General features: G+C 41.2%; 1 protein-coding gene across 1 annotated transcript in view; it reads left to right on the top strand.

Annotated features, from left to right (window-relative positions):
- Window positions 1-20,803, top strand: part of TMEM108 (transmembrane protein 108) — a 146,424-nt gene that overhangs the window by 90,321 nt on the left and 35,300 nt on the right. The window lies entirely within an intron of this gene.

The raw sequence follows: 20,803 nt of genomic DNA, 5'->3' as shown, positions 1-20,803 counted from the left end.
GATAGATTGTGGTAGAGGGTGTAGTGAGATATTTGATATTTACAACATGCAAAAAAGCACATGTATATATTATTATGAGTTCAGATTATAATACTCAAGGCATTACTATATAGAGCAACCAGTTACCAATGAATTCCACCTAAAGAAATTCTTCATGATCATACAAACCCATTCCTTTATACGCAAGGCATTTTGTACATAAAAGCAGTCCATGCTTGTTTTGAGGGACACAGCTTAGAACGGCACACCCCCTCCAGGGGCATAGCTCGAAATGGCTATGTCCCTCTTGCCAGAATGTCTTTTCCATTAATGTAAACATTAAAGGACAACTCCCGTGCTAACAAAAAAAAAAAAAAAAAACAATCAGAAACATAGTTTATATACTTATCATCCCTCCTGAGCTGTTACTGTTTGAATTTCCCACCGTCGGCATACAGCCTGAGCTTCATTCTCAGTCTTCATTTCTTCCTTACTTCCTGGTTTCAGCTTCCCATGATGCACTTTGGCTGCTGTGATGTTGCAAGTGCCTGCCCCTCAATTCACTTCAACTCCCATCATACACTAAACATGACTCCTCTCTCTCTCTCTTCAGTCAGGCTGCTGTATAATCTCACAGGTTGTCAGCCCCTGCACTGAAGTTGCACACACATACTTTCACTTTGCAATGTAGTGTACATAGCAAAGTGACATCTGCACAATGGCCGTCCCTAATTAGGTCAGGGCAGTAGGAGAGATAAGACGGGGTCTGTCAAGGAGGGAAGATAAACAAGTGACAGGACTCCTTCACTCACTGAGTCCACTTGGCAGCAGGAGAGAGTATGAGGGGAGGGGGGGGCTGCCTATTTGCTGGGAGTCAGTCGGAGAGAAGATAAGCAAGTGACATGACTTTCAGTTGCTCAGCCAATCGGAGCAGAGCAAGCAGAGTCACCTGACAAGGCAGGGGAGGGGAAGGCTGGTGTAACAGGAGCTAAAGCAGCCCTCCTGCTGATGACTCATCGTTACAAGAAGAAGCTGAGAGAAGAGCTTGGTGACGACAGTAATTAGGTTTGTGCGAGTTTAGTGCACTGGTGGAGGGGGGAAAAGACAGGGAAGGGAGACAGATAGGTGATTGAAGCATATTACAGAGTTATATAACTTTGTAATGTGCTTCAATTACTGGGAAAAAGTTTTTCATGGTAGTTGTCCTTTAACAGCCCCATTTGGAAGTTAAGGCAAGCATAGGCTTTCCCGGCAAGGCATTTTAAAAATGTTAAAACTACGGCACCAGGCAAAATTTTTTTAGACCGCAGCATAAGAACATTCCACAGAGAATTAGCAGCAGAACATTGTATGCGATTCAACGTTCCCTCCAAGCCCTTGTGATTTCTTAGTGAAACAGCACATTCAGATACTTAAGGAGAAATTACATTTGTGATCCCATGGCAATTGCCATCCAGCCAGGGGTAGATTAACTTTCCCACAAGCCCAGACTGTTCACCAAGCCCCACCCCACTGAAACTATGGCAGCACTAGCGTGGTGTTCATAGTACAGGATAAATAATGTCATATTTACCATGTACCTGTAAATTTTATGAAAAAATTATTAGCGGACAGCAATTTGCTCACTTTTTATTTTCTATATCACCTCCATTTTGAGGCCACCTAAATATAGACACTGAATCCCAACATTATTTCAGACCCCAAATTACACCAAAATACCCATATTCCTCTCACATACACAAACTACTCCCATGACCCTGCTGCCTTGTGTCCCTACCCTCACCCCAGACTGGGCACTTTGCATCCCTTTCCTCCCAGAGAGATTTTTGGCTTGGCATATATCCCCAGTCATGTTCTAAGACTCTGAGTTTAAATGAAACACTGATTTGCTGCTTTTTATATGCTCTCTTCACAAATTTTCCAGTGGATCATGAATGGCCTGTAGGTCTCACACATCTTTATGATGCTCTTCAAACTGATGAGAAAACTGGATTGCAAAAATGTAGTGTTAACCCAGCCTAAGGAGTTTTACAAGTGTCAAATGATGAAAAAACGACTGAGTTAGAGCTATTTCAAAATGGCAGGTTTTGTTACTGTTCCCGTTATGCAATGGTTAGTACCTTTTAAAACTGGTCATAGGAAGGACAACCGATGAACAATGACTAGTGATGAGTGATCTTGCCAAATGTTCAGGTTCGTCCAAACCTAAAGGTTTTTAGGAATTCCTAGGGCTGCATCTAATTCTCCAGCCTCTAGGAGTCAAATGCCTAGTGTTCAGGTTCAGAAAAACCAGAACATTTGGAAGTTAACTCATCACTACCGATGACAGGGCGAGCTGGGTGCAAATAACTCTTAAACTGACAAACCCCATTAAGATAATTTAATAGTTTTTGGAGTTAATTGGATTATCTAAAGTCATGTGTGTAGCTATGATGATGAGCCAAAATGCAAGTAGCTAATACTAATAACAATTTCCTTGCATTACTGTATATTGATTTTCTACATACTGCTGAGTACTTTCAGAAATATCTCTTTTGGCCTAGTTTGCATTTTAAATGCATAAAGTGAATCCTTCATTTCATAGTAATACAAGTGGTAAATGACCCAGTGACTGATGTTATGGCAGAGCACATGGAGGTCCCAGTACTGTGTGAATAATTACTTATGTAATTAGGGTCATGCCTCCTTTAAATTGCATTAAATGTTTATGAGGCAGATTGGAACATCTGCCTATTCCATGGAGCTCCATGCTTATGTGTGCTATTTATCATGTTTCAGCCATAATGTATGTCTTGCACAATCTGCTGTTTTATAACACTGATTGATACTGAGCTACCACAGAAGAGCAGGTTCACTAAAGGATTACAAGATGCTTCTAAACTTAAATGATTCTCCTCCAAACGGGCCTTGAAAGCTGAAAGACAAAGCCATTTCGCATGGCATTATTATATACTATAACATGTACTTACATAATGTAATATTGATGCATTATTTAACTCTTCAGTGTGACAGTTCCTGTAAAACGATCATTATACATAAGATAAATGACACTGTTAACCATTTTCCATAGAGATCTAGTATGGCTTCAAAGGTGAACTAAGGATAAAGTAATAAACCAATATAAAAGATGATACTGAGGAGCTCTTACATATGCTGAATTATAGTCAATTTTTGCAGCTTCCTGCATCACTTCCTACAAGCACTTACAATTACCCCTGCTGTGCCCCACAGTAAACATTTAAACAAGTCCCACCCCACTACTGTGCCATCCTGCCTAACATCCATAAAATGGTTTAGTGTATGACCGTGCTCCTTCCACGATGTCCTCCACTGAGCCATATGCCTGTAAAGGACAACGAGAGAAGAGCGTTGTCACATGTTCCTCCATGCTCGGCCTTAACCTCTTAATGGCGGAGACACTTTTCATTTTTGTGTTGTTTTTTTTTCCTCCTTGTGTTTAAAAGGCCATAGCTCTTGCATTTTTGCACCTAGAAACCCACATGAGCCCTTATTTTTTGCGTCACTAATTGTAATTTGAAATGACAGGCTGAATTTTTGCATAAAGTACACTGCGAAACTAGGAAAAAATTCAAAGTGTGGTAAAATTGAACAAAAAAACGCATTTCTATTATTTGGGGGGCATTTGTACGCCATTCACCCTGGGGTAAAACTGACTTGTTATGCATGTTCCTCAAGTTGTTACGATTACAACGATATATAACATGTATAACTTTTCTTTTATCTGATGGCCTGTAAACAATTCAAACTATTGTTATCAAATATATATTCCTTAAAATCGCTCCATTCCCAGGCTTATAGCGCTTTTATCCTTTGGTCTATGGGGCTGTGTGAGGTGTCATTTTTTGCGCCATGATGTGTTCTTTCTATCGGTACCTTGATTGCGCATATATGACTTTTTGATCACTTTTTATTAAATTTTTTCTGGATTTGATACGACCAAAAATGCACAATTTTGCACTTACGCCATTTACCGTGCGAGATCAGGAATGTGATTAATTAATAGTTTGGGCGATTACGCACGCGGCGATAGCAAACATGTTTATTTATTTATTTACTTTTATTTAAAACATGGGAAAAGGGGGGTGATTCAAACTTTTATTAGGGGAGGGGGCTTTTTACTAATGAGAACACAATTTTTTTTTTTTTACATATATACTAGAAGCCCCCCTGGCTGTATACTTATACAGCAAAGAGCAATGAGATCAGCTCCATCATGGAGCGGTCCCCGGCCGGCATCAGTCACAGAGATCGCTCCTCCAGGAAAACGTCCCCGGGGGGGGCCATCTCCGCCACTAGACATCAGGGATAAGCTGCAGAAGGTAATTGGATGCTGCTATCAACTTTGACTGATTACCTTATTAGCGGGCACGGCGATCAGACCGTGCCTGTTAATAGCCGCAGTCCCTGGCTACACGCGGCAGTTGGGATCGCGGCGGTTCAGAGTGGGGTCGCCGCGCGGCCCCGCTCTGAAAACCTCTTGCGGACGCATGACGTACGGGTACGTAATGCGTCCTTAAAAGGTTAAAAGCACAGAATGGCTGTTCTGGGCATCGGACAAGGTGGCAAAGGAAAAGGTGGAGCTTCTTATAAGATCACTGTGGAGCACCATTGAGGCTGTAGGTGTTTATATGACATAAAGTTACTGACGCAGGAAGCTGAAAAATCTTACTTTAAAGTAGTCAACCCCAATAAAATCCTAACACCACTAGGGGAGTTTTTTTCAGAACCATTCACATCACTTTTTGCCGACTTATTAGCAAAAAAGGTTATTTAGCTGTCTACCATAGCATACTCCAGCAGGCCTATTGAGTTTCATCAAATAAACATAGTCCACTAATAGGTAGGGTCAGCATATCTTTTTGCTAACATGCTGATGCATAACCTTATCATGTCACCAAATGACATGTGAATGGACCTTAAAGGGGAACTCCAGGTAGAGGTTAAAAAAAATGAAACTTCTGCAGAAGCATAAAGCATTACTTACCTATCTATTCCAGTTTTGAAACTACCAAAAATCCATTTGTTTTGGGGGGTTTTGTTCTGTTTTGTGTTTCTGCACTTCCTGGTTTATCAGTTGTACACAGTACTACAGGTTCCAGAATGCACTGCTTTCCCTCAGCTGTTCATCACAGTCCTCCACCCTGCCTATTCCCCGCCGGGGGTCATCTGATCTGGCCAACCAATCTCTGCTATCGGCATGTATGGGTTTCATGTCATCGGATGATGTACCAAAGAGTCTCCTGTATGTTGATTGTCTGAGAAATTGCACCCAAACTTGCAGGAAAAGGATGAAGCCACGTCCGAGCATCGAGCACCTTCGAGTACCTTAATACTCGAACGAGTACCAAGCTCGGACGAGCATGCTTGCTCATCACTAATGTGAATCCACCATACTAATGTCTTCACACTTTACTGGAGTATATGCTGAACTTTTCAGAATTTTAATGTCATTGGGTTCCTCAAAATCTCCAAGAAGTAATTTGAAAACAGATCTTGTATAGCTGTCATCACACAGTTCTTAACAAATGTCTTGTATGACTACAGTGGATCTTGCCTTCTGGCAAAATTTTTAGGGGAATTTGCAGCTAGACACTCCAACTGGAAAGTAAAATACAAAGGTCTCCAAAAAGTCCATGCTGAGTTTATTAAAACGCATATTACTTACTAATAGGCAATATCAGTTTCCTAAATTGCACGTGGAACAACATAATTATATGTTGCATTGCATTTGGAAAATATTCCGATTTTAGTGTGCGGAATAATTCATGTCACATGTTTGATTATACAAAATCTGCATTTTTCTGTAATCCCTAAGGGAGATGTCTAGTATGGCAGTCCCCGGAGCACTGATTCAGGACTTTTCATTTTTAATTAGCCTTCTAAACTTGTAAAGTGTCTTCTCCATCAGTAGAGAGTGATTGTAATGCACAGCTGCCTTCATTAAGTTGTCATATCATATTTGTGGAAGTGTCTGCTTAGTGCTTAATGCTGTCTGCTGATTTTGATGAGTGACAATTCCGCTTAAATGGGGATTATAGTATCGTCATGGCAAACCTATTATTTAAGATATATCCACTACTCTTTTGCTGGATAAAGATATTATTGCATTTATATTTTTTTTTCTTAAGACACTATGTAATGGGATTGTGATTTAGTTTCTAGGTTGCTGAAAGAAAAATAATAGAAAATTAATATATTTTTCACCTTTGACCACCACTTCAAAGTTAATTATAAAAAGTTCAGTAACTTTGTAAAAACACTGTATTACTTTTGATTTACTCAGTCTGTGTTATGATCCAGAGCTCCATTCAAATTTCTACTGGTCGTTAGTGACAAGTCAGAAAGCTCAATAACTTCAGTTCAGTTGTTTGCAGATTAATGCTACTGTGGACTATATGGCTATGTTCACACAACATCAAAAAAAGAGAAATGGCATCCGCCTTTTCTATTTAAAAAGACATCCGCTATTGCAGCCATTTAATAGAGTTCAATGAAATGCATTGAAGACAATGGAATGAAGGAAATTCAATGCCCACAATGTATTAAATAACGGACGTTGTCTGTGCGGACCTCAAAATAATGATCATGTCAATAATTTTCAGACATTGGAAATTGGAAACAGCAGACATTAAACACACTTTTTTTGCTGTCCTTTCACCATTTTTACTATTATATTTAAATTTCCAATTAAAGACACAGCCGAAGGCCAATTCATCCCCCTAAACCAGACGAATGTACCAACAGCCGTCATTGCACTGAGGGGCGGCCAAACAGCAAAATGATGGACGTCATTGTAACCTCAAAAAGACGTCCATCATTTTAAATGGAGAGGGGAAAAACATTGTGTGAACATAGCCTAATAAAGGATGTGATTCAAGAGTAGTACATAAAAAGTGATACACATTTAGGCTATGTTCCCACTTTGTATGACATCTGCCGTTCCGTGACACGACCGGGTCACGGAATGGACGGTGTCAGAAAAGATCATCCCGGCCGGTACTGCAGTACTGGCTGAATGATCTTTACTGCCACTGTATTCCCCGCTGCTCACAATGGAGCTTGCTGCTGGAGCCACACACTCCATTCTGTAAACTGACATGTCTTCACATGTCTTCAACATGTCAACATGTTTCTTGCGGCGTCGTTAGGGATCCCAGCTGGAGTGTATACTATGTGTATAACCTCCGGTTGGGATTCCTTAGAAGGTTACTCTACATAAGTTCCGTATTAATTATGGCCATTGTTACAATGACTGAATTAGAGACACCTATCTAGTACCCCATTGGACCTCATTTGGCCTTTACAAACACAGCAATCCATAATTACATATATTCCACTAGGTGTTGAAATAATTTGGCAGAAATATTGGCCCATGTGGCCAGAATAGCTTCTCCTAATTAAAGGAGACCTGTCACCCCCCGTGCCGGCTCCCGACCCCCCGTTACAGCCCCCTATACTCACCTGATCCCGCCGGGTCCCGCTTCCTGATCTGGTCGGGTCACGGAGATATGAGCGCCCGAAGCCCGGCGCGCGCGCTCACAGGAGAGCCCGATGCCCATAGAGCATCGGACTCCCCATTCATTCTCTTAGAGCGTCGGACGCTCCTGTGAGCGCGCGCGCGCCGGGCTTCGGGTGCTCGTATCTCCGTGACCCGACCGGATCAGGAAGCGGGACCCGGCGGGATCAGGTGAGTATAGGGGGCTGTAACGGGGGGTGAGGAGCCTATCACTCCGGCACGGGGGTGGACAGGTCCTCTTTATTGCAAATAAAATGGAGGTACTGACATGCTCTGAACAGCCCATTCTACCTTATTCCAAAGGTGTTGTAAGGGATTGGGATACCAAGGAAGCAATGAAACTCGCTGTCATGTTCTTCAAATTACTTCATGACTATGCAAACCTTATGGCATGGTGCATTGTGCTGCAGAACATGTCCTTCAACATAGGGTAAACATCTGTTATGAAGTGATGTCCGTGGTCAGCCACAATGCTTAGAAAAGTTATACTCTTCAAATGTCCATCCACAGGTGTCAGGGGACTGAGGGTGTGCTAAGTAAACCTTACCTGAACCACTATGCTACCTCCACCAGCCTGTACTGTTGACACCTGACAGGAAGGGTCCATCTATTCATGCTGCTTGTGCAAAATGTTGTCCCCCTCATCAGCATAGAAGAAATCTGGATTCATATGTCTAGGGAATTACTTTACAAAATTTTGCTTTCAGAAAACAATGGCATTAGAATTGGTAGTCTTCTTTCAGAGTCCATCCATGTTACGGAACCATAAGTTATGCATTCAGAAACATTAGCTGGAGCACCAGCATTCAGCTACATTTTTCTTTACTTTTTCCTGACATTCACATGTGATACATTTTGTCAACAAGTCTTTTACATCCACATGATCACCATTCACTGGATGGTTTTCTTCAATCGCACTATTTTCTGTATAATCCCAGTAGTGTTGCACAAGAAAACTACTACCGGCATCCAACTAATTTAACATTCAGATTCACAGATAACTTGCTTAGTTTATTTTGTGCTGTGTTGTGGGGTCACGTATCTAATTTTTATACAAGGACACTCCAATTGTGTAAGGGCAGGTGTCTCTACTAAAATAGCTAAAAATACTAAAAATTTCTGTGGAATTAAATCTATGTTGAAATGTTGTGAAAAGTGGGTATTGACTTTAATAAAAACACATATTTTTATTCTTTATGGAACTATGATATATGTGTTTTACCAAATTAAAATAATGTATTACTTTTTTACTCTACTCTCCAAGCCTTATGACTAAGGGTCCTATTACATGGGCTAAACTAGTGGGCCTATTACATGAACCAATAATCGTTTAGCAAGGGCTGCATGGATATTGTTAGTGATGCCGGACAGCCCTTGCCCCAACAATTAATACTTCACTTGTTGGTGTGGCCTGCAAGCTCAGACAGGCCGCTCTGAAGCTGTAGCATGCGGTGCTGGGCTGCATAAAGAGCGCAGGAGAAGACCAGGAGCATGGACAGGTAAAGTATTAACTGTTTGGGCCATTCATCAGCCACTGGCCATGCATCACTTTTACACTTATAGAAGGAATTGAAGAGAGACTATAGAGACAAGGATTTCAGATAGGGGCCTAAAGAAACGGTCCACCGATGATCGTTTCATCGGCTGATTGTTGTTCCTATTACACGGAGCAATAATCGCTATTATCACCCCTTGTAATAGGGCCCTAACTCTGTGGCACCAGATCTCTCTTCAAGTCATTAAACCCACAGTCACGACAAGAAACCTGGCTATAATATTGGTACAAAAATGTGCCATAATACGCTTGAGTGAAACTGGCACATGGCTGATTAAGAACCACTAAAGTCCAGGTGGGCTAAGACAGTACAAAAAATTAGCAGGGTCTGAAATATGTCTGCCAAGAGTAAGACAAAGATATGTTTTGTCAACTCATTTGAATGAAGAACTAGTCTGTGGTTGTCCTGCCCCACCCTTATGATCATGATCATTATTAGCAGCCATCTATATTGTGAGACGGCCATCTTTGCCTGATATGTTCCCGGTGTGGGAACAGAGCCTATCGTGATACAGTATGTCATAATTGACTGGTACTGTACTTGCTGCTTATGAGGTTTTATCTTCAGTCACTTTTTGTGGCAAAGAATAAATGAAAGATTAAGACACTGATATAAGTACCAGGGAATGAGGGTGGGAACAGAAAAGTTGGAAAATCTATTCTGTCTAGCTATACTATTTAGGCTTTCATTTGATAAAATGGTCTTATACTCTGCACTTCTATCCATCAAAAAGAAGGGTCTACCGCTGACGTTTAATACAAATTTAAGACTATTAAATAACACTTAGGCCTAAAATAAAAACATGACATGAAGGCATCGAAACAGAACAGTTTTCTTACTCCTAAAAGAATAAACCTGTATATACATGTCATATTAGAACAAAGCATGTATGTACTTGTCCTTGTTTCACACCACAAATGGAATTACTTGTAGACTGATACAATCTGTGATTTGCGCTGAATAAACAAAATCATTACAAATCCTAGTTATGCACTTGTATTGTCTTCTAGCTCAGACTTGCCATGAGACTTAACGTTCAGTCTGTCAGGACCATGAAATGTGTAAACTAACTGCAAAAATAAAATATGTATGATGTGGAAACTGCAGTATAAATGTTAAGTATCCAGTGTCTTCACCGTGTGCTTTGTTTGATTAGCAGAGGGTGTCTCCCAGAATGTGCAGAGCAGGTGGATGAATAGCCGGACCTTGCACCGGGAAGTCAAATGCAATGGAAAAATTGGAAGTCCACAGCTCCATGCAGTAAAAATATTTGGTATCTTTATTTCATGTTTTCTTAAAAGTCAGGTACAAGATATTAAAATAGCGCCAATGGCGCTATTTTAATATTTTGTACCTGACTTTTAAGAAAACATGAAATAAAGATACCAAATATTTTACTGCATGGAGCTGTGGACTTCCAATTTTTCCATTGCATTTTTTCTTGACTGCCAGAATGTCATACTGTTGGTTTGGGAACTGTTCACACTACGTAAAATAACGGCCGTTGTCCGCGCCGCCAAAACTACGGCCGTTGTTTTGAGGTTCCCTATAATAACTGCAATGCAATGTAACTACGGCCGTTGAATTCACACTACGTATCAGATAACGGCCGTTGTTTATTCGGCCCCGTGAAAAATGAACATGTCAATTATTTCCAGACGGTAATACTGCAACAACGGCCGTGGATTTCAATGCAGCCGCGAACATAAAACCTATATCTGCCGAATTAAACTTGATTTTGATGTAAAATAAATTCTGAGTGGTTTCTCGGGCTGGGCGCAGTATTTAAAGTAAATGACCTCTTTTATCCCGTTTATAATCATGCTAGGAATAAAAATTAAATTTTTTGGCCTCAAAATAACGGCCGTTGAAAACAACGGCCATTATTTTACGTAGTGTGAACATAGCCTAACAGTGTGTTGCAAGTGGACAAATTGGAAAATTCGGAATAACCAATGTGGCAACTGCAGAGTACCATGTACCACTGATGTGAGAGGTGACATCAACTATGAACACAAGCTGGAAGTGACAGCTTTTATATTCTGGGGAGCATATTCGCGTATTCATGCCATTTCATAGGCCCACATATCTATGTGAAAGTCACAGTTTGGGTATGAATCCATCCTTGCAAATCACATATACCCATAAATGTAAATTGTCTTCACTGGGGAAGATGGGATCTTCCACCAAGACAATGCATGTCTTATGGTTTAAAATGTCCAACATTGGCTGTAAGACCATGACCAAGACTTCTATATACTTTCTTGACCCCAAATTTCCAAGACCCAAATGAACATCTGTGAGATCATCTTGATCCCTCTGTTCTCTTCATCCTCTTCGTTCTCTGCATCCTCACACACACACACACCAGCAGCTGTGGGATGCAATACAGTCAGCATAATTCCAGATAGCTGGGATAACCTACCAGAACCTTACTGAGTCACTCCCAGCCCATCTAATTGCTGTGGATATAAACTAGTAGTCATAATTAAGTGACTCAACTGAGTATAATGTAAAATGAGATTATAGCTAGTCCCCTGCCATTTCAGCTACATTTATATTCAGTTTGCCTTTTAGAACCTTTACTACATAAAAACACACTCACACATCCAATCTGCAGGCAGCATGTTATAGAACAGGAGGAGCTGAGCAGATTTATATACTGTACAGTTTTGTGTGAAAAGTTCTTTCATAGCAGTATCCCATTTCCCATATTGTACATGTAGTTTGCACATCTAGTTTTTCATTCACGTCGGACATGGACCTCATTTACCTCAAATAAAGGATGTAGACATGCAATATGACTAGAGATGAGCGAACCTCGAGCTGGCTGGCTCGTGGCTGCTGAAGTTGGATAAAGCCCTCTGGCTATGTGGAAAACATGGATATAGTCATTGGCTGTATCCATGTTTTCCAGACAACCTTAGAGCTTTATCCAAGTTCAGCAGCCCCCGCTAATCAAATGCCGATCGTTCGGGTTCGGATTGACTCGAACCCGAACCCGGTTCGCTCATCTCTAAATATGACGTATCCATGTTTGTAAATGTTCGTATGTTCGTACGAACATGACGCTAGTGGTTCATGTTTTCCGATGACGAACAATTTGTTCGATGATAGGCATGGTTATAACGCAATTGCGTATCTTACGTTTTGCGCCTGATAATCTGTATGCATGTGCGTAACTCTAGAATCAAACATACACAATCTTTGCCCAACTGTGTACACAAATAAATGCAAATGAAATGCATACACAAATGCATATGCAACTGTGTAATTTACGCTTTGCACCTGATGATGTGCATAGACCGAAATGTCTCTTCTATTGTACGTTCAATATTTATTCGTGAACGTTCGGAGAACACGAACAGATCATGATAATTTTTTTTTTTTATTTTCGTGTTAGGGATCCGAATCAAACATCAGGATGTTCGCTCATCACTATGCAGCTGTCAATAACGCAAAGCATTGCATTCCCGGCAGTTTAACCTTTTACCTGCTGCAGTCTGTAGAGACCGCATCATGTAAAAAGAGATTGACAGAGGGAGAGAACTTCATCATGCAGTACTTAACCCTTCACATGCTGGGCAGTCAATAGTGAAGGCATGTGGAGGATATGATAGGGGGACAGAGCTCCTCCTTTGAGAGCCAATCTACCAGCAGATTGAATAGAAAGTAATACCTGACTGGTGCTGACTGGCTGCCATGGCTATAATGTGTATTAGGCTGTGCTAAAGGCACGGCCTAATACAGTATATTGCCTGTCAGTGTGAGGCTATCTTCACACAATGTTTTTTTCAGCTCCGTTTAAAATGGCGTCCGTTATTTCGAGTCTAAAATAACGGATGTTTTTTAGCAGCCTGCCTCCCCTTAATGCAATGACTGATGTTTGCACATTATTTTAGTTTGGGGTTACTAATTGTCCTTTGGGTGTGTCTTTATTTAAAAGTCCATTGAATTTAATAGTAAAAACGGAGAAAGAACGGCTACAAAAGAAGAACTGTGTGTGAACAACTAATAAAAAACATCCGCTGTTTGGAAAAGACGTCCGAAAATAATGTTCATGTTAATTATTTTGACGTCCGCGACAAAAACGTCCGTTTTTTAATGCATAGTGTGCATTGGACTTCCGTCTTCCCATTGACTCCAATGCATTGCCATTGCAGTCAGTTAAATCGCGGCAAAAACGGACGTTTTTTTAAATAGCGAAATCGGACAATTTTTGACGTTGTGTGAACATAGCCTAACACTGACATGCAATAAGAATGCTTTGGTACACTCCATATGCAGTACCAATACATTATATAAAAGCGATAAAATTGTAAAAATTGTACAGAAAATAAAAAGTAATAAAATACATTTTCAAATCCTACATAAATCCTAAAAAACCTAAAACCTGACCAACAAAATAAAGATGTTATTTATACTTCATGGTAAAAAAAATTAACCCAAATTAATTTATAAATTATGGGGCACATTTATGAAACTTGTGCCTGTGTAGTACACCAGGGAGAAGGCGCAAAGTCGCCCCTCCTCCCTGGTGTACACCTGCCGTATCCCTGGCTCGCCTGATGGGCTGGGGCGGGGAGGAGGTGTGGCCTCCTCCTGCACCTGATTAACCATTATTTATGGCAGAAATCTACACCCGCTCAGGAGCAGGTGTAGACTTCTGCACGCACTGCATGGCAGGCACAGGTCAGGCAAGGTTCGCTAAGAGGCGGCCTAATGTAAGACCAGCAGTGTTCATAAATGTCCCCCTATATAAGACGTCGGTGTTCATAAATGTCCCTCTATATGTACCAAAAAATGGTTTCTATAAAAAGTACATCTTGTTAAGCAAAATGCAAGACCTCTTACAGCCACACATAAGAACCAATAAAAAAGTTATAACAAATAGAAAACTTTTTGTCCCTTTTCAAAACTAAAATTAGTTCTGAAACTAAGGGGTTAAAAATAAACATAAATGAGGCACCAACAAGATTTACTTATTGGATACATTTAACCCCTAGACGACCCTGGACGCACCCGTACTTCCAGGGTCGCCTCCACGCGCTCTGAACTGACACGGTCCCGGGTGCCGCTCGTAGCCCAGGACCGCGGCTATTAGCGGGCACTGTCCGATCGCCGTGCCCGCTAATACAGTAATTGGATGCAGCTGTCAAAGTGGACAGCTGCATCCGATAACTTACTGCAGCACTTCCCTGGTGTCTAGTGGGGAGATCCACACATCTTACCCCGTCCGGGGTCAGCGCCGTAATCAATCAGCGCCGGAAGCAATCGATGTGCCTATCTCATCGATCTATGCTGCATATCTATGCAACATAGATCTTAATGAGAGATGAGAGAGGGGGGCTTCTAGTATAAGTGTAAAAGTAAAAATAAAAGTGTTATTAATAAAAAAATCCCCCTCCCCTAATAAAAGTCAGAATCACCCTCCTTTACCATGTTATAAATAAAAATAAACAAATAAAAAAACAAACATGTTTGGTATCGCCACGTGCGTAATGGCCTGATCTAATAATTTATCACATTCCCGATCTCGCACGGTAAATGGCGTAAGCGCCAAAGAAATCCCAAAGTGCAAAGTTGCGCATTTTTGGTCGCATCAAATCCTGAAAAATTGTAATAAAAAGCGATCAAAAAGTCGCATATGTGCAATCAAGGTACCAACAGAAAGAACACTTAATGGCGCAAAAAATGACCCCTGACACAGCCTCATAGACTAAAGGATAAAAGCGCTTTAAGCCTGGGAATAGAGCAATTTTTAGGAACGTATATTTGTTAACAATGGTTTGAATTTTTTACAGGCCATCAGATACAATGAAAGTTATACATGTTATATATCGTTGTAATCGTACCGACTTGAGGAACATGCATAACAAGTCAGTTTTACCCCAGGGCGAATGGCATAAAAACGAATACCCCCCAAATAAACAAAATGCTTTTTTTTTTCAATTTCACCACACTTGGAATTTTTTTTGGTTTCGCAGTGTACTTTATGAAAAATTCAGGCTGTCATTGCAAAGTACAATTAGTGGCGCAAAAAATAATGGCTCATGTGGGTTTCTAGGTGAAAAAATGCAAGTGCTATGGCCTTTTAAGCACAAGGAGGAAAAAACGAAACCGCAAAAATTGACTTTGGCCAGGTCCTCTAAGGGTTAAAATCTTCAATTTAAGAAAATGACATTTTTGGGAGGTTTTTTTTTTCTAATTTTACGGTGACTGTTAAGTGGTTAATGCATACATTATTGGAAGCAACTATTTGTGGTAATATATGACAATACATTCAAATACAGTACATTAAAGTCCAATAATGTCATATATTACCCAAATACATATACACACGCACATTAGTCTAATAGTCTACACATTAACCTCAATGCTACTTTAGTGTTTTGCATGTAAGTGGAAATGATAAAAAATAATTTATTCAAACCTCCTCTGATTTTTTTTTTCCCCCTAAAAAATAAAATACTCAAGAGACAGTTAATTTTCTCAGTATGTGCACTGCATGCAGTGTCACTGATATGGTTGCATGGCAACCAGCAGAGGCGTTCATAGAATGACCAAGATCCAGCAGAATTAACCCCTTCTTTTTTGGATCCTACAACTATGATCAAGAATTCCCAGCAGCGCTTATTAGTATTGCGGGGTATGTCACTTGAAAACAACATACAGTATTTAATAAAATATGGTATCAGGTATCAGATGAATGAACTGTTATGCAGTTACTTGAGTACAATGCTCGACTGCACAACAATGTAAGCAAAGCCTTGTTGGAATAATGCTGACAGCCCATCTTTTGTATATTGGTAAAAAAAAATTACTTCTGATATGTATTAGATATAGTCCAACCAGAGTTGTATACTCTAACCAACCAGCTGTCCTTCCCTTGCTGCTCCTTTTCCCCCCACAGTATGAGTCTCACACACAGAGAGATGACTCTAAGGGGAAAATACTGAAGCAGCATCATCTTCTTCTTCCTATTCCATGTCTGGTACATAGCATTTACAGATGTTGTCTGGGCAGAAAGTTTTTTATTCATACACTCGGGGCTAGGTCATATGCTGGGGACTAGGTAGTTAAAAAAATGACAATACACACTTACCTTCCTCCCTTCTGCATCGCTGGTATTACGGAGCTCCAGTCCTTGCTTTGCAGCCCTTTCAGGTTCAGGGACCTCACACTCACACACACGCTCAGGGACCTCAGTGGTATTTTGACTTTGATGGGTGGGTTTTAAAACAACAGCCATTGTTTTGAAATAACGGATGTTATTTGCCATTAAATGACAGCCATCCTCTAAATTTCAACAGTGTGTGAACATAGCCTTTCTGTGTTTACATTTTTTTTTTCAGTAATTCAATTCAAAAAGTGACCTCATATATTCTGTAGAGTCATTACATACAGAGTGAACTTTTTCAAGCATTTATTTCTGTTAAAGTTAATGATTATGGATTACAGCCAAGAAAAACCCAAAAGACAGTATTTCAGAAAATTAGAATATTATATAAAACCAACTGAAAAAAAAAATGTTTTTAACACAGAAATGTCGACCAAATGAAAAGTCTGTACAGTCAATGCCCTCAATATTTGGTCGGTACAACTTTTGCATGAATGACGGCATCAATGCGGCAATATGGCATGGAGGCGATCAGCTGATGGCACTGCAGAGATGTTATTGAAGCCCAGGTTGCTTTGATAGCGGCCTTCAGCTTGTCTGCATTGTTGGGTCTGGTGTCTTTCATCTTCCTCTCGACAATACCCTCTAAATTCTCTATGGGGTTAAGGTCTGGCGAGTTTGCTGGCCAATCAAGCACAGTGATGCTGTGGTTAGTAAACCAGGTATTGGTACTTTTGGCAGTGTGGACAGGTGCCAAATCCTGCTGAAAGATGAAAATTCTATCTCCAAAAACTTTTCAGCACAGGGAAGAATTAAGTGCTCTAAAATTTCCTGGTAGACTGCAGCGTTGACTTTGGTGTTGATGAAACACAGTGAACCTACACCAGCAGATGACATGGCCCAAACCATCACTAATTGTGGAAACTTCACTCTAGACGTCAAGCACCTTGGATTGTGTACAGCCTCTCCACCAGACTCCTCTTCCTCCAGACTCTGGGACCTTGATTTCCAAATGAAATGCAAAATTTACTTTTATCTGAAATCAGCACCTTGGACCACTGATCAACAGTCCAGTTCTTCTTTTCCTTGGCCCAGATAAGACGCTTCTGTTATTGTTTATAGGTCAGGAGTGGCTTGACACATGGAATTCAACATTTGTAGCCCATGTCCTGCAGACGTCTGTATGTGGTGGCTTTTGTAGCACTGTGTCCAGCAGCAGTGCACTCTTTGTGAATTTCTTCCAAATTTTTCAATGCCAATTTTGTTACAATCCTGTTAAGACTGCGGTTCTCCCGGTTGCTTGTGCACCTTTTTCTACCACACTTTTTCCTTCCACTCAACTTTCCATTAATATGCTTTGATACAGCACTCTGAGAACAGCCAGCTTCTTTAGCAATGGACTTTTGTGGCTTACCCTCCTTGTGGAGTGTGTGAATGACTGCCTTCTGGACATTTGTCAAGTCAGTAGTCTTCCCCATGATTGTGTTGAATACTGAACCCGACTAAGGGACCTTTTATAACACTTAGGAAGCCACTGCAGGTGTTTTGGGTAAAGTATTCTAATTTTCTGAAATACTGACTTTTGGGTTTTTCTTGGCTGTAATCCATAATCATCTTAACAGCTTCCATAATCATCTTATCAACTTTAACAGAAATAAGAGCTAGGAAAAGTTCACTCTGTATGTAATGACTCTATACAATATATGAGGTCCCTTTTTGAATTGAATTACTGAAAAAAAAAAATGTTGTTGATATTCTAATTTAATGCAATCCACTGTATATTGATAAACTATAAGTGTTGCCTATTTTTATTCAGTGTGGGGAGGAAAGGGAGTTGTGAACACTGATATAGTTGGAACCGGGTCAGCATGCCTTTCTATGTTCCACACTGGTACCTACTTAGGTCCTAATGTTGGAGGGGTTTTATTGGCAAATGTAAAACTTCATGTACTGCCTCCCTGTGTGCAGATTTACCCCCACCCTCCTCCACTGCTTCTGTAATGAGATTTTCCAGTCGCGACTGTGCTCCTGTTCTGCTGCCACTTGATAACAGCTGAATAGGGGAGTGGGACATCATTGGAAGCCAGACAACCAGGAAAGCAGCCAAAGTCAACAGTAGAAGCAGCACCAATATCTTCTCCCATCGTTGTCGCGCCTCACATAAATAGAATTAGGTGCTAGAGCAATGGAAAGAGGGGGCGCCTCCAGTGCACCAAAACTGCTAATTAGCACATAAAGAAAAACAGAGGCATCAGCAGAACAGATCTCCAAATGAAGGGCACCGCTAGAATCAGTGCAATCAGCACAGTACAAAAACTACTATTAGCATATGTGGAGATAGATTCATATTAATATCACAAAGAAGCCCAGTCATTTTTGTTGAGTTTTAAGCTCACAAATAAAAAAAGGTGCTGCCAGCATTATGTACCTGTATAAACTAGGGCTATTTAGCACAGGAATTTAGATACTCTCAGTTGCATTTAAATAAACAGAAAGATTCTTCTTTTTTGTGCTTTGTAGCCCTGATTCAGGCTATGTTTCTACCTCAGATACATAGCGGGGAAAGGTAGCCATCTCGTAATATAAATGGCTGAAAATAAAGATCGTGATCATTATTAGCAGTTGTCTATATTGCGAGATGGTCAAAGTGCAGCAACAAAACCTAAAAGGATTGTTATATGAGGCTTAGGAGATGATGTATGTGGTTCCTGAATAGGCTTATACTAGTCCACTATGTTACAGTGATGATCCAAAGGAATGAATAACAACCACAATGAAGCATTTGCCAATTCCCCCAATGGAGAGATCCTGACTTCAAATATATAAATCAGAAAAAAATGTTTGGATGAACATCATAGCAATTGGTGAACTATTGGTGAATGGTCAACAGATAAAAACTTTAAATGTCACTCAGACATTTACTAAGGAGTCTAATATGTGTGACTCTTCTAATCAGCATTGGTGTATATTTTGTTCCAATATCTTGTGACTGATTTATTAAAATGTAGCACTGCTGTAGTGAATGTATCTAAGTAAAAAGTCGCAAAAAAATCAGAGTAAAAGCAAATATTGCGCAAGCATATTCACCTGGTACTGACGAAACATAGGCCTGCACCTGTTTGTGCAACTTTTTAAAAAGTCGCAACTGATAAATTGGGCACTAATCCGGGATTCTGCGAACTTTTGGGTGAATACTCAAAACAGGCAAATTAGAAAAAAGGCACATCTAAGAAAAAATTGCCCGTTGAATACTGGTTCATAAATAGAACTTTGATCAAAAATGGGTAAAAAATCCAAATATTCACCTAAATATAGGCACAAACTTCTTAATAAATTTCCCCCATAGAGTTTGCATTGGAACAAAAGTTTAAAGTGACACTGTTGTCACGGCTGCGGCGGCGTCCCGTGTTCCGGGCCACCGCCGCGACCTCCTCCTGCCCCATGCAGCCGCCGGCGTCCCTGTGCAGGGACCCGGCGCTGCTGCTAGTTCGGCCCCTGGGGGCGCCTCACCTCTCCTCCGCTCCTGTCTCCGTCTGTGCCGGCCGGCGTGCGCGTCCCCGCCTCCTAGGGCGCGCGCGCGCCGGCTGTCTCAGATTTAAAGGGCCAGTCCGCCCTTAATTGGTTATTGCACCTATCACTCCCTATAAATCCCAGCATGCCCTGTCCCTTGTGTTGGAGCCTCTACATGCTTCCCATAGCGTTTGGCCCAGCTCCCTGTTGTCTCCTGATTCCTGTCCACTACCTGGTCCCTAGTCCTTGTTCCTGATCCCTGTCCGCTACCTGGTCCCCACTCCTTGTTCCTGGTTCCTGCTTCCCCGTTACTCCTTAGTTCCTGTGTTCAGCCCGTCACGTGCGGTCTCACCTACAGACCATTGCCAGTATCATCTCCTGCCTACGGCTCCTGCCACGCCTCGCCTGCCGTCACCAGCAACCAAGCCAGGGGTAGCGACCTGGGGGTCGCCTGCCGCAGCAAGTCCATCCCGCCTTGCGGCGGGCTCTGGTGAAAACCAGCGGCCCCTTAGACTCCGCTCCCTGGTGAGGTTAGTGCCATCGCTGGTGACGGTCCAGTGGATCCACTAGTCCAGGCGTTACAACTGTCACCCCCTTTTTGCATTCTGACATCTCTACATAGGTGTAAAGGGTAAATTTAGCGTTTTTCATACCTTATTTTATATCATACGTCATGGTGCTTGTTCATGTAAAAAGTCATCTTTTATCAACTGCAGATTGTGTTAAGTGGGCGGGGCCTTGCGACATTAGCACCACTTAGCCCTGTCCACAATGTCACAGTTGGTCCCGCCCCCTTGCCAGCCATTGGAACAGGCTGGCCAAAATGTCTAGACCCCACCCCCTTTATGTCGGCCAACCAATGGACGTCAAGGGGGCGGGACCAACGGTGCCGTTGTGGGCGGGGCTAAGTGGCTCCTTAATACAATCTGCAGTTGATAAAAGGACACTTTTTACTTGAACAAACACCATGACGTATGATATGAAATAAGGTAAAAAACGCTAAATTTACCATTAACATCTGTGTAGAGATGTCAAAATGCACAAAGGGGGTGACAGTGTCACTTTAAGATAATGTTCTGTAGAAGCTTTCTCTTAAAGGGG

The sequence above is a fragment of the Dendropsophus ebraccatus genome, chromosome 2 (assembly GCF_027789765.1).
Source record: "Dendropsophus ebraccatus isolate aDenEbr1 chromosome 2, aDenEbr1.pat, whole genome shotgun sequence".
Lineage (NCBI taxonomy): Eukaryota > Metazoa > Chordata > Amphibia > Anura > Hylidae > Dendropsophus > Dendropsophus ebraccatus.
Note: the sequence above shows the minus strand (reverse complement) of the source record. Positions and strands in the feature narration are given on the sequence as shown.